The sequence below is a fragment of the Mesocricetus auratus genome, unplaced genomic scaffold, assembly GCF_017639785.1.
Source record: "Mesocricetus auratus isolate SY011 unplaced genomic scaffold, BCM_Maur_2.0 Super-Scaffold_100014, whole genome shotgun sequence".
Taxonomy (NCBI): Eukaryota; Metazoa; Chordata; class Mammalia; order Rodentia; family Cricetidae; genus Mesocricetus; species Mesocricetus auratus.
In genome coordinates, this window is record NW_024429197.1 from 26035298 (window position 1) to 26049943 (window position 14646).

The following is a 14646-nucleotide window of genomic DNA, read 5'->3' on the forward strand; positions in this document are numbered from 1 at the left end:
ATGCCTGAGGAAGTGCACTATGGCAAGGAAGAGGTGAAGAATTGCCCAGCTCATGTCCTTAATCATCAATACTTTCTACTTAAACAAGGAAATTTTCCTTTGAGAGTTGATCTCCAATGCTTCTGATGCCTTGCACAAGATTTGCTATGAGCGCCCTACAGACCCTTCCAAGTTGGACAGTGGCAAAGAGCTGACATCATCCCCAACACTCAGAAGGGTATGCTGACATTGGTGGACATAGGCATTGGCATGACAAAAGCTGATCTCATAGATAACTTGGGAACCATTGCTAAGTCTGGCACAAAGGCTTTCATGGAGGCTTTCCAGGCTGGTGTAGACATCTCCATGATTGGGCAGTTTGGTGTTGGATTCTACTCAGCCTATCTCATGGCAGAGAAAGTGGTTGTGATCACAAAGCACAGTGATGATGAGCAGTAGGCCTGGGAGTCCTCTGCTGGTGGATCCTTCACAGTTCGTGCAGACCACGGTGAACCTATTGGCCAGGGAACCAAAGTCATCCTTCATCTCAAAGAAGACCAGACAGAGTACTTAGAGGAGAGGACAGTCAAGGAAGGGGTGAAGAAACACTTACAGTTCGTAGGCTATCCCATCACCCTTTATTTGGAGAAGGAATGAGAGAAGGAGATCAGTGATGATAAGGCAGAGGAAGAGAAGGGTGAGAAAGAGGAAGAAGATAAGGATGATGAACAGAAGCCAGAGATTGAAGATGTGGGATCAGATGAAGAAGATGACAGTGACAAAGATAAGAAAAAGAAAATGAAGAAGATTAAGGAGAAATATATTGATCATAAAGAGTTGGATAAGACTAAGCCCATTTGGACCAGAAACCCTGATGACATCACTCAAGAGGAATATGGTGGATTTTGTAAGAGCCCCACCAATGATTGGAAGGGCCACTTGGCAGTCAAGCACTTCTCTGTAGTTGGAATTCAAAGCATTGCTCTTCAGTCTTTGGCGAGCTCCCTTTGACTTTTTTGAGAACAATAAGAAGACCAACATCAAACTATGTCCATCGTGTGTTCATCATGGACAGCTGTGATGAACTGAGTACCTCAACTTTATCCATGGTGTGGTTGACTCTGAGGACTTGCCCCTGAACATCTCCCAAGAAATGCTCCAACAGAGCAAGATCCTGAAAGTCATCAACAAAAATATTGTGAAGAAGTGACTTGAGCTCTTCTCTGAGCTGGCTGAAGACAAAGAGAACTACAAGAAATTCTATGAGGCTTTCTCCAAGAATTTAAAGCTTGGAATCCATGAAGATGCCATTAACTGTCGGTGCCTCTCTGAGCTGCTGCGCTATCATACCTCTCAGTCTGGATATGAGATGACTTCCCTGTCAGAGTATGTGTTTCGCATGAAGGAGACACAGAAGTCTATCTATTGTATCACTGGTGAAAGCAAAGAGCAGGGCACCAACTCTGCCATTGTGGAGCGTGTGAGGAAGTGGGGCTTTGAAGTGGTGTACCTGACTGAGCCTATTGACTAGTACTGTGTGCAGCACCTCAAGGAGTTTAATGGAAAGAGCCTGGTCTCAGTGACTAAGGAAGGCCCGGAGCTACCAGAAGATGAAGAAGAGAAGAAGAAATGGAGGAGAGCAAGGCAAATTTGAGAATCTTTGCAAGCTCATGAAAGAGATCTTGGATAAGAAAGTTGAGAGGGTGACAATCTCCAATAGGCCTGTGTCTTCAGCCAGCTGCATTTTTAAAGGCAACTATGGCTGGACAGCCAACATGGAGCTGATCATGACTGCCCAGGCACTCCGAGACAACTCTACAATGGGTTACATGATGGCCAAAAACCACCTAGAGATCAACCCTGACCACCCCATCGTGGAGACCCTGAGGCAGAAGGCTGAGGTAGGTTAAAAATGGCAAAGCTGTCAAGGACCTGGTGGTGCTGCTGTTTGAGGCTGCTCTTCTCTCCCCTGGTTTCTCACTTGAGGATCCCCAAACCCACTTCAACTGAATCTATCGCATGATCAAACTAGGCCTGGATAATGATGAAGATGAGGTGACAGCAGAGGAGCCCAGTGCTGCTGTTCCTGATGAGATTCCCCCACTTGAAGGTTATGAGTATGGAAGAAGTAGATTAGAGATCCCCTGGGAAGACCATGTCCTCTGTATAGTTTCCCTGTGCCCCTCCCTCCCCAGAAGCCTTGGCTGGCCCTGACCTACTGGTTCTCTGCTCATGCTAGAGGATCTCTTTTATTCTGTCCTTGTGCCTTAAGGTAGGAAAATCCCCTTCCACAGAAGAGCAGGGTTGGGTATTGTGCATTGTGTTTTTTTTGTTTGTTTTGTTTTGTTTTGTTCTGAAATTTAAAGTATGTGAAAATAAGGAAAATGCAGTTTCAAAAATGTATTATTTTATTAATTCTTCAGAATTTATATGCACATACAATGTATTTTGATCATATTCACCTTCCATCCTTTGCTCTAACTCCTCCTAGATTCATCTCTTATCATCTACCTGCCTCTCAACTTCATGGCAACTTAAAAAATTCTTCTGCTTCACATACATGAATGTGGAGCAACCATCAACCACCGATAGTTCCTTAGTTCCTTAGTAGGAGTCAGGGTTCATGAACCTCCCCACCTCCATGCTGGAATGCTGACTGACTTGATCTTGATCTTGTACAGGGCTTATACAGGCAACCACAGCTTTTGTGAGTTAATGAGGGTATTGGTCTTGTTTTGTCTCTAAATATTGTTTAATCCTAGTTATTCTTGATCTCTGGTTTTTGCATCTTTATTCCCACTTTTCTTTTCTTTTTCTCTCTGCCCTCAAGTATTTGTTTTAAATTTAAATTAGAAACAATTTTTATTTTATATATCAATCCCAGTTCTTTCTCCTTCCTATCCTCCCATTCCCCCTACTGACCCCCCCACCCCATCCCCCCTCTGCTCCCCAGGGAAGGTGCAGCCTTCCATGGGGCTTCATCAAAGTCTGTCATATCCTTTGGGGCAGGGCCTGGGGTGGAGTAGGGGGACCCTCCCCATCTAGGCTGATAGAATATCTCTCTAAGGAGAATGGGCTGTCAAAGTCCATTTGTACACTAGTTCTGCCCTGTTTTCTATGATGTTTCCTGAATGCTGGTGGTAGAGAATGTGATACAGTTGTCCTACTTGTGTCTGAGCATGCCACAGGTACTTATTCCTGTCCTTTTGTTGTTGTTGTTGTTGTTGCATTCCTACACTAACCAGCATCCACTGCAGAAGCTTCTCTGGTGCTGTCTGAAAACTGTACTAATCTGTGGGTATGGAGATACAAATCAGAACATGAAACAATGTCCACTTAGCAAATAAACAGCAGGTTCACCCCTGGGGTCTATGAGCTTCCAAGTCATATATATTCTTGGTCATGTTTACAGTACCAGGCAGTCATTCTCTCTTGGGGAGTGAGCTTTAAATCCAAACAGAGAGTAGTTGGTTACTACTATAATATTCATGCTATTATTGCATCTGTGAGCATGTCTTGCCAGGCCAGTTGTTATTGTAGCACTCAGAGTTTACAGCTGGGTAAAAATGTTGGTGACCTTTCTCTCACTGCAGCCTACATAGCACCTTCTGATACTATGAAAGTTAGCCAGCTTCCTGAACAGTGCCACTGTGATTTCTCCAAGTGCTGTGACCAAAGTGTGTGGTGTCTTTAGGGGTAAATTTTTATTATCTAGTTCGGGTGGGCAATCAGGAACAATGGCGATAGCCTATATTGTTTTGGGAGTCTCTAGGACATCCCTGATCAATAACTCAAGGGGATTTATTTCGTACCTGGCATTGGGCTTCTTAATTTGTCAACCTATGACTTCTGGAGGACCATTATCCCCATATGTAGGGTAACTCCAATTAAACTCTCTTATAAACAAACAAACCAACAATGAATGAATGTCTGTAGACGTATTTTATGAAGTTTATAAAATAAGTTTTCATATGGCGCTTCATTACTGTTAATTATCCCTTCTAGTCTCTATTCTCCCATCTCTCTCTCCACTTAAATCTCCCTCCTTATTTCCCATTTCCCCTTCCTTAAGATATCCCACCAAGGCCCCTTTCTAGTTAAACACACACACACAGACACAGACAGACAGACAGACACACACACATACAATTGACTCTAGGATTTGCATATATGGTGTTTTTCTGGGTCTAGATTGCCTCACTAAGTATATTTTTTCCAGTTCCAACCATTTATCTCAAAAATTCATTCATGCCACACACACACACACACACACACACACACACACACACACACACACACACACGAGGAAGACATTATCTGCCTTTTTGTAATGAATCTAATTTGCTTAATATGATCTCTAGCTAATTTCATGTTTCAGCAAATGACATAATTTCATTCTTCTTCATGGCTGAATAACATGCCATTGTATATTTGTTCATATATCCACTCATCTGCTGATGGACATGCAGGTGGATTTCGTATTTTAGCTATTGGGAATGGTTCTGCAATAAACATAGACATGCTGGTCTCTATAGTATGCTGTCTTATAGTCTTTAGAGCATATACCAGCAGTGGTATAGCTGGGTCACATGGTAGTTCTGTTTCTAGTTTTTGATTTCCATAGTGGCAGAAACACTTATACTCCCATCAGCAGTGTAAAGGGTTGCTTTCCCCCACATTCTTGCCAGTGTTTGTTTGTTTTTTAAATGACTCTGACTGAGATGAGAAGGTACTTTAACGTAGTTTTAATTTGCCTTTCCCTGATTGCTAAGGGAATTGAACTTTTTTTTGTCTGTTGGCCATAACTTCTTTATCCATTGAGTTGTCTTTTTTAGTTGTTTATAACACTCAAGATATTAATCTTAAATCCTCATCAAAGTTCTGATGACATTCTGTGAAAAATAGAAAAAATCCAGAATTCATATAGAATCACAAAAGATTCTGAATAGCCCAAGCAATTCAGAGAAAACATGAACAGTGCTGACTGGAGGCATCATAATAACTGATTTCAAACTATATTCCAAAGCCATAGTTACAAAACCAGCATGATAGTGTTTCAAAAACAGGTTTATAGATCAATGGAATAGAAGACCCTAAAATTAATTTCACACAGCTATTGATAAATACTTTAAAAATATTAATTTTTATTTATTTTCAAGAATATATACATATATATACATATATAATACATACATATCTATAACACAAATGACTATATCCACCTTCTTGTTTTCCCCTCCAACTTTCCTCAAATCCCCTAACACAGGGTCCTCCTAACTTCTTGCTGTTTTTTGTTTTTAAGTTATCTGCTAAGCCCAGTTAGTGCTAAACATATTTGTTTGGGTGTGTTTGTGGGGCCATCCATTGGAGCATGAGAAATCTGACAGTGGCACACACTTAAAAAAAAAAAAGAAAACAGAATGACACTGTCTCCCAAGAAGACAGCAATTGTCAAGAGCTCCCAGTTAGAGGTGTGTCTTGGAGATCACCCCACCCCATCTAGTCTGGATGTTTTAGCCATATGAATTTTTTGACAAAGACATCAAAAAAACATACACTGAGGAAAAATGAAGTATTTCTACCTTTCACCTTGAATCAAAATTAATTCGAAATGGCTTGAGACCCCAAACTTCAAAACAGTTAAAGGAAAACAAAGAGGAAAATACTCCTAGATATCGGCCCAGGCAAAGACTTTTTTGAATAAGGTTTCCAGTAGTTCAGGAAATAATATCGAGGTTTGGCAAATTGGATGTGAGAAATTGAAAAGCTTTGTATGGTAAAGGAAACAACTGAGTGAGGAGACAGCACACAGAACCGGAGGAAATAAGTTTTCCTCCCTGCCAGCCTCCTACCCCTCCTCCTTTCTTTATTTCAACTGTCCTGGAGCTCATATTGCTCTGCCTTAGTCTCCCCAGCACAGGGATTACAGGCTTTGACACAATACCTGAGTTACACATTGTTTTCAACAGTAAGATCTTGTTGATAAACAGAAATTCAATGACATTGGTCTATTAACCTTATATCTAATTACATTACTATACTATGCTAATAATTCTAATAATCTTTATGTAGGTTTTGTTTTGTTTCCCTTTGTGTAAGCAAACATTGTGTGAACAAACTTACAGCTTAATTTTTCCATCCCAATAATTTATTTCTGAACATTTCTTTACTCATTAGAGCTAAAATTTCTATGTTGTGCTTTTAAGTCCTTACACTTTTTAAGCCCTTAGCACTGCTGATATTGTATTGTTTTTGTCTGATGACTTGTCAGTCTTCTTTACTAGCCCATGAATTCTTTGAAAACATAGACTAACTGCCTCTAAGTCTATGGTATGCAGTAAGACTTGGCCTAGAGTGAATGTTTGACAATAATAGTAAGTACCCATCGAGCACTGGGCTGTGCACTTTACATAGGATATTACATTTTATTCTCTTCTTAACATAAGATATGTGTAACCATTGTTTCCTTTTTAAAAGCAAACCAAGTAAACAATTTACCAAAGGCTGTGTAGCCAGGAAGAAGCAGAGGTTGGATTTGAACTCAGACTTAATCTTTAATATTATTAATGACTCTGTATTAATGACTTTTCTCTTGCTGTTATGAAATACCACGATCAAAAGCAGCTTACAAAAGAAACTGTTTTATCTTAAGGTTCCAGAGGGAGAGTCTATAAGGCTAGGAAGTCATGGCCAGAGCAGGAAGCAGAGAGATAACATCTTCAACTGTAGAAAGGCAGCAGCAATAACAAGCAGGAAATGGGGCGAGGCTATAACCATCCCCCAAACCAACCTCAGTGATGTCTTCCTCCTTATCCTTGTCCTCTCAAACAGCACCACCAAGTGGCCAAGTGGGGACCAAGTGTTCAAACACAAGAGCTTGTAGGGGACATTCTTTTTTTTTCTTTTTCTTTTTCTTTTTTTTTTTTGAGACAGGGTTTCTCTGTGTAGCTTTGGAACCTATCCTGGCTGTCCTGGCACTCACTCTGAAGACCAGGTTGGCCTCGAACTCACAGAGATCTGCCTGCCTCTGCCTCCTTCAGCAAATCCTACTGGTGTGCACCACCACAACCTGGGGACATTCATATTTAAATGAGTTCATTCACTATTTGTCACTGCTCCCCTGGTGAGTTAATGAGTGGATAGATGGAAGTATTGGGCCACCTCCTTCAGTCTCTAAGAGCTTCAGGAAGATCTCCTGTGTCTCTTATTTCCACAGAGATCTGCGTACAAGGTTACCAGTTCTGGGTATCTCAGGAAGTCCTACTAGTCTCCATGGCAACATGGTGGGTCCCATTTTGCAATGTGTCTTTGAGGACAGTACTATGCCAGGGATTCAGAGTCTAGCTGTCGACCACAGAAAGTGCAGTCCTAGGAAAGCCTTACCATTTCAGGCAACTTGGGAGGTGTGAGTTAAGACTTTTCCTGGTTTTAGGAGTGACAGACAGCTCTGATCCCCCAGGGGTCATATTCTCACCACAGACCCCAGCTACAGATTTGGATTTGAACTTTGTGTGCTTTTTGGAAGTGATGCGCTTGAGGAGCAGAAAGAAGAATTATGATAAGAGGTACAATGATTGTGCACCTGCAGGTCTTTCTGGATGTGGCCTTTGCCCAGGAAGGGCTGAAAAACTGGGAGCCTTGAAGCCGGCTAGTAAACAGAAGAGCCTTCCCTGACTTCTCTGGGCACACACAGTCTCCGTTCTGCCCAAGTACCTTCCTGAAGTTTGGCTCTCTCTTCCACTGGATTAGAACTACTCAAGTGCAGGGCCAACTTGTCAGATCTTCCTGAAGTTTCACAGTGCCCAGAACTGTAGGAGAAAGAGTATCAAGACTGCTTGTATTTGAGGTTAGCTTAGGGTTTCCAAAGTGTCCCTGTCCCAGAGGCATCATCATTTGGGATTCACAGCATCTCTGGGGTTGTTACTCCATCTTACTGATAAGCAGACAGGCTCAGAGAGGCAAAGGGTTGCATGCAGCTTTATCCGGCTGCTGGGTAGCTGGGGCTATACGTGCTACATCACATCTGTTTCCTTGGGGGATTTGGGTAGCCAGCAGAGAGATGCCTGGGTTTTTAGCATCTTGCTACTCTCTCCCTAGTGGAGCCTTCTCATTTTGGCCAGCAGATGGAAGCACTGATACGTAGAGACATCTAGTTTAGCTTGGTTCAGGTTCCTCCTTACTGGCTGTGATCCGAACTTCCGCAGAGTTTTAGGCAGATAGTAAGCGACAGATATTTATCGAAACACAGTGTAGCCTAGTCATAATTACACGTGTCACTTTCAACCTTAAACAAGTCTGCCTGACAGGGTGTTTCAGAGATTGTCAGTTGCCTGTGGCCTAGGAGTTAGTATATGATTTGCCTGGGATTTGAGTTAGGTTTTCTGGTTCTGAAGGATTGTTTCTGTCTGTAAGAAGGCCCCCTCCCCAAAAAAATGCTGATTAAGTGACTCCATGGCGCAGAGCATGCCTTAAGCCTGAGACCTGTAACCTTTATTTTCTTAGAACAAAAATTGTCATTCTTTCACATCTTTAATTTTTAAAAATTTCGTGACCCAATGAGAGTTATCACAGGACCGTGGCTAAAGGATTGCTTACGGGAGCAAGGATACCTTAGCAATGGCTGAAGAAAATTCTCCCCCATCAGTTACTAATTACACACAAATCCTCAGTGAGGGATGGAACACCATGAACCCTTTTCCCTTCTAAAACAATGTGTTGATAGGCCTAATCATATGCAGATGTTGGGAAGGCGATCATAGCTGCTGTGAGGTTAGGACCAGAACTCAGTGTTCCACATTGATTCTTTATCTATTATATTTTTCTTCTGCCTTGTTGACGGATCTTTGGGTGGGGTGGGAGATTGGTAGAGATGTTTCATTCACGGCTCAGTATTCACTCAATAGAAATTTGTTATCTGGGTGGCTGGAGAAATTGTTCAGTGGTTAAGGGTACTGACTGATCTTCCAGAGAACCTGGGTTCAATTCCCAGCACCCACATGGCAGCTCTCAACTGTTTGTAACTCCAAGATCTGACACCCTCACCCAGACATATATGCAGGCAAACACCAAATGCACATAAAATAGAAATAAATAAATTAAAAAAATCTGTGTTTTGGCTAGTTATGAGTCGCTTCATCACCACTGATGAATACAAAAGGAAGGTCCCTGACCAAAACTGACAGCAGCATTCCTCCACAGACATAAACATAGTTATGTAGAAGTGAATTTGATATGCACATCCTGTTCATTTAACAAAACAATGGCCATTGCTTTCCCACTATGACCTCCCCAGCCACGAGGCTTTGACCTGGTTTAGAGCATCATAGTTCGGAATTTTGTTTTGCTTTATCTTTGTTTTTAGATCTGATCATTCATTTACTACTTTAAAAAACTTACTTTTTACTGAAAAAATTTTCATGCATTATGATCATGCTTTTCCCCTCCCCCAACTCCTCTCAGATCCTCCTCATCCCCTGACCCCCTTTAAAAAATTAACAAAAGCAGCCAAATAAGAATAAGAAGCACAACACCCCTCCATCACAAAAATTTAAAAACAGAAACCAAAATATACAAGCCAAAAATCAATAAGATAAAAAAACTGTTCAAAGAAAACAAAATGAGAGAAAAAGTCTACAAAGATACTATTGAATTTGTCTGGACATGAGACCTACTCTGAAGTGGTTAATATACCCAATGAGACTCCCCTGGAGAAAACTGATTTTTTTCCTTTGCCGTTGAGTATCAGTTACAGATATCTGCCTGGCTAGACTTGGGATCTAATCCATTTTCACTCTTTGTTGGGACCCTATCTGGCCTGCACTTGTGCAGGTCCCATGTGTGCTGTCACAGTATCTACGAATTCACATGTGTGTCAATTGTGTTGTGTCGGGAAAGCACTGTTTCCAGGAGTCATCCACCATCTCTGGCTCTTATAATTTTTCCTCCTCTTCTGCATAGATTCCTGAGCCTTTAGAGGAGGGTTGATGAAGACATCCCACTTACCTGAGTGCTCCAAAGGCTCTCACTCTTAGAGACTTATTCTTGACTGGACCCAGGCTTGGATGTAGAAGCTCTTGTGGAGGACACGCTAGTGTTTGTGTTGTAGAACATGTGGAGTCACAAGATTCTGGATCTTGGGGACTTTGGTACTGGACTTCTCACCTTCTTTGTTTAAAGCTTTCTGTGAACATATTGGCGGACATCATCTTCTTTAGAGAGGTTGAAAAGATTAGGATTCTGCTTGCTCTTTTGATCTCCAACTGCTGAGACACAGTAGTAGCTGTCACCCCATGTATATATGAGAAAAGGATAGTATATATATATGTATATATTTTAAGAGAATATATATGTATATAAAACACACACACACACACACACACACACACACACACACACACACACATTGAAAGGCTCAGACATTACGCTGGCCTGCCCTGTTACCTGGCAGTATGCACTCAGGCCGTTCTCTGGCTAGCCCAGAGTTCTGTGAGAACCAGTCTACTACACGCAGGTGCAAAGGACCCCTTTAAAGGACTGACCCCTGCCCTCTTATGCTCTCTCTTACTCTTTTAACTCCTCTTACTCTTTTAACTCCTCTTGTCTTACTCTCATCCTCTCTCTCTCTCTCTCTCTCTCTCTCTCTCTCTTTCGCCCCCCCAGCTCTGCATGGGTTGGTTACCTCTCACCCCCCCCTTTCCTTTCCTGTCCACCAATAAAACTCCACGTGGGATCGTTGAGTTATGGTTTGTGTCTCGTTACTGGGTAAACCTAGACATTTTAACAACACACATCAAGTTAAGAACACTAAAACTGACATCCATCATGCATCCAGGAACAAACTTGTGCATCCTCTTTCTAGTCTCCTTGGTCTACAACAAAAAATCTCCTTATTCAACAGCAGGCTCTCTCTGCTGTGAGTCAAGACACCCCGCTTCATGGGAAAGCCTTGTTTGTCCTTCCCACTGATTTAGACCACACAACCCTATCATTCTTCAACCAGAGAATCAGCACTTCTTACAGAAAAATGCAAGGTTTGCTTTTCATCATCCACTCCAATGTGTTTCTGATGGCTGGTGGCTGGGAAGGAGATATTCATCTTATCCTGACATGGCAAATCGCCTAGGAGACACTAAAAGAAAAAACAGTTCAGGAATTTTGATCATTGGAGAAACCATTACTCACCCTGGATGTCTGGCAGAGCTCCAATGAGTTTACAAGTCAGTTCTAGAGACATTCTAAGTCTGCAAGTTGCCTGCCTGTTCCTGCAGGGATGAACTCTGGAGTATCTACATGTTTGCAGATCTAGAGCAAATATGTATGCACCAGTGGAAACCAAAGCCTGCAGAGTTGAGTTAGATACTGTGGGGTAGTCATTCATGACACTAGGGAAGAAAGTCATTGTCTAAATGGTATCAAACAAGCAAACTGACATACATGGAAGGGTTTCCTCAAGGGTTACTGTACCCTTTGGTTCTCAAAGACAGTCACCTGGGATCTGTTTCAGTGCATGGTGAGGGAAAACCAACACCACTCATCTCACTTCTATCTTTTTCAGCACTCTTCCTACCAAGAGTTGAGGTTCAGGGCTAGAGCGATGGCTTAGAGCTTTAGAGCACTGGCTATGCTTCCAGAAGACCTGGCTTCAGTTCCAGCATCCATATGGTGGCTCACAAGCCATCTGGAACTCCAGTTCCAGGGAATCTGATGTCATCTTTTGGCCTCCATGGGCACCACACATTCATACAGTGCACATGCATATACAAAAAATAAATATTGAAAAAAGGGCTGAATTCAGTTCCATACCTCCTTGGGTATGAGATGCTTTTTGGGATTTGCAATAAACACAAGGAAAGCCCAGATGATGATGTTTGTTTGGGAGACTATGCTACCGTCTCTATTAGGGTCTCTTTTATTGCATACTTGGTTTTTTAGTCTAGCTGCCATATGATGAGGAAGGCTAGCTCAAACAGAGAAGGCACCCCAACATTACAGAGGAACTTCGGGTGACTGTCCAGGTAGCAAGATGTCTCTGTCAATTTTAGTGTTTATATTTTATTCTTCTGTGGTCTTTGATGGAGTTGATGACAGATAGTTATAGTTATAGTTTTTCTTAGTAATGACAAAAGATAAGCTACACATAAGACTTTAGACTCACACGGATAGGATAGATGATAACATGCTTTCTTTAAATTTTACTAAATGTTAATGCACAAAATATTGTAACTGTAGTTCTTACTTGATAACTGTTTTGTTATATATAATTTGACTATGTTAAAGTTAAAACCTTTCTTTTTATTTAGACAGAAAAGAGGAGATGATGGGGAAGGCCTTTTGTGTATATGTTGTCTCATTGGTTAAATAATAAAGCACTGTTGGCCAAAAAAAACCCAGAGAAGGCAGGTATAGGTCCTCCTGCAGCAGAGGTTTCAGGGGGACGTGCATACAGTGGTGTATGAGTGAGCAAGCCTTCCAGGGGACTCTATTCCCAGCCGCCATCTAACTGCCATTTCTCTACAGTCTGGGACTGCTGTCTTCCTCTGCTGCTGCTCAGCAACACACACACACACACACACACACACAGAGAGAGAGAGAGAGAGAGAGAGAGAGAGAGAGAGAGAGAGAGAGAGAGAGAGAGAGAGAGAGAGAGAGAGAGAGAGAGAGAGGAGGTGGTGGAGAAGGAGGAGGAATTTATTGTTCTCCTTAGTCTGGCAAAGCCTTTCTAACACTAAGTAAGTTTGTGGTCAGCAGTATGGGGATTTGGTACCATGGAATGGGGTCTTCTTTCTTTCTTTTTGATATAGGATCTCAGGTATCCCATGCTGGCCTCCAATTTATCATATAGCCAAGGATACTCTTGAGCTTCCAATCCTCCTGCCACAATCTCTTATTTAAGACTCCAGAGATGCACAATCACGCCTGATTTATGTGGTTCTGGGTAGGGAACCTAGGGCTTTGTGAATGCTAAGTAAGCTCCCTGCCAACTGAGCTATACCCTCAATCCCCAGACTAGGTGATTTCTAAAGAACAGAAATTTATTTTTCATAGCTCCATTCAAGATGGTGAGATCAAGACATTATCAGTTTCAGTATCTGGTGAGTTCTTACACGGTGAAGGAGCTCTCTGAGGTTTCTCTTATAGGGGCACTAATCCTTTTATGAAGACTCCTGTGTCATGATCCCACCCCAAAGCCCCAAATCTGAATACAACCACACTGTTGACAAGGTTTCAATCTATGAATTTGGAAAACAGAAACAGTAAGCTATAATTATCCAAGTCAACTTCTAAGAGTCTCAACACTGACTCTGGGGCTCAAGTGTCTGTTAGGGATCATTAGACTGTGCAGGGCTCTATTTCATCCTTTGCTGTCAGTTCAGGGAGGTGCCTGTTGCTTCATCGCTCAGTTCCAAGCACAAGGACTCTCCAGGTCTGTCTGTCTCTCAGCACCGAGCACACAGTGACTTCTGGGTTTCTAAGACCCAGGAGTCTATAAGCACCATACAGCTCCATGACACTTTCCCATTGCAAAGAAACACATATGTGTGATAGTCAGCTTTTTGCTGCTGTAACAAAATATCTGAGGACACAACCTAACTGAGGAGAGGCTTATGCTGGCTCATAGTTTCAGAGGACTTAGTCTCTGGTCAGTGACCTCTATTGCTTTCAGACTTGTTGTGAGACAAGAACATGGTGACAGCAGAGCATGTCGGAGGAAAGTGGCAGAGAGAGGAGAACAGAATAAAGAGACAGGGAACATGTACGTCCAAAGGCATGCCCCCAGTGCTCCCTTCCTAACCTAGGTTCTACCCCTAAAACAGCCTATTTAGCCATGCATCCATCATTCATTGGTTATACCTTTCAAGCCATGGCTGCATGCCGTCTTTCCCTCCCGAGTTCCATGTAGGGGTGAGATAAGGAATGCTTCCTTTCAACTTACTGGTTTTCATCTCTTCCTTCTTTTTCCTCTCCTCTGCTGGGCATTATGTTCTGTTCTGTCTTAACCGTGGGAAAGCGGCTTCACTGTATTCCTCCAAATCTGATACTTGGGCTTATGCTTCAAATCTTCAGGCTTGGGCTTTTGAATCCTCAAATCAAAAACTTCACTTTGATTGCAAAGACCTGCAGGACCAGCTTCTGAGAAGGGGATGGGACGGGAAGAGGGAAGTAAACACCACTGTTTGCTTGGCCAAGGTAATTCCATCTCAAGATTCTTCTCTTATTTTGTTCTCTAACTGAAAGAATGCTCTCATCCTAAGAACAGGTCCACAGTCTTCCTGGGCCAACTGGACAAGGCTGCAGAAAAACAGCATTCTTCTTCCTGCTATATGCACTTACAAAGCTATGCAATCAGAACCAAGGTGTACACAGTCCTTAGGAATGTTAGAAGAGGGACTGGAGAGAGACCGGTTACCAGCACAGACTGTAGAAGGCTTCTCGATGGGACTGCTGTCTTAGCTGGAGTCAGTGTTCTAGTCTCAGGCTGTCCTGGGCCTTCTCCAGGTGAGAAGGATTTACGGGGTACAGGAAAAGAGGGCACCAAGTCAGCCCTTAGGAATCAGCAAGTGGCAGGCCTGAGAAGCAAAGGGTTTGGCTCTTATCCCAAGGGAAAGAGGTGTGAGCCCATCAGAAAGTCTAGGCTGGGTAATTTACCGGGTTCCCTCACTTGAAGTG

General features: G+C 42.5%; 1 long non-coding RNA gene and 1 pseudogene across 1 annotated transcript; one reads left to right on the forward strand and one right to left on the reverse strand.

The window, feature by feature from the left end:
* On the forward strand, window positions 1–2193 carry LOC101832190 (annotated as a pseudogene).
* A 4730-nt stretch (window positions 2194–6923) lies between these two features.
* Window positions 6924–14092, reverse strand: LOC121143988. The gene is made up of 4 exons (XR_005881310.1): window positions 13913–14092; window positions 10997–11107; window positions 9982–10238; window positions 6924–7787 (listed from the first exon to the last, which is right to left on the reverse strand). It is a non-coding gene; the product is annotated as an uncharacterized LOC121143988 (long non-coding RNA).
* Between the last annotated feature and the right edge of the window lie 554 nt (window positions 14093–14646).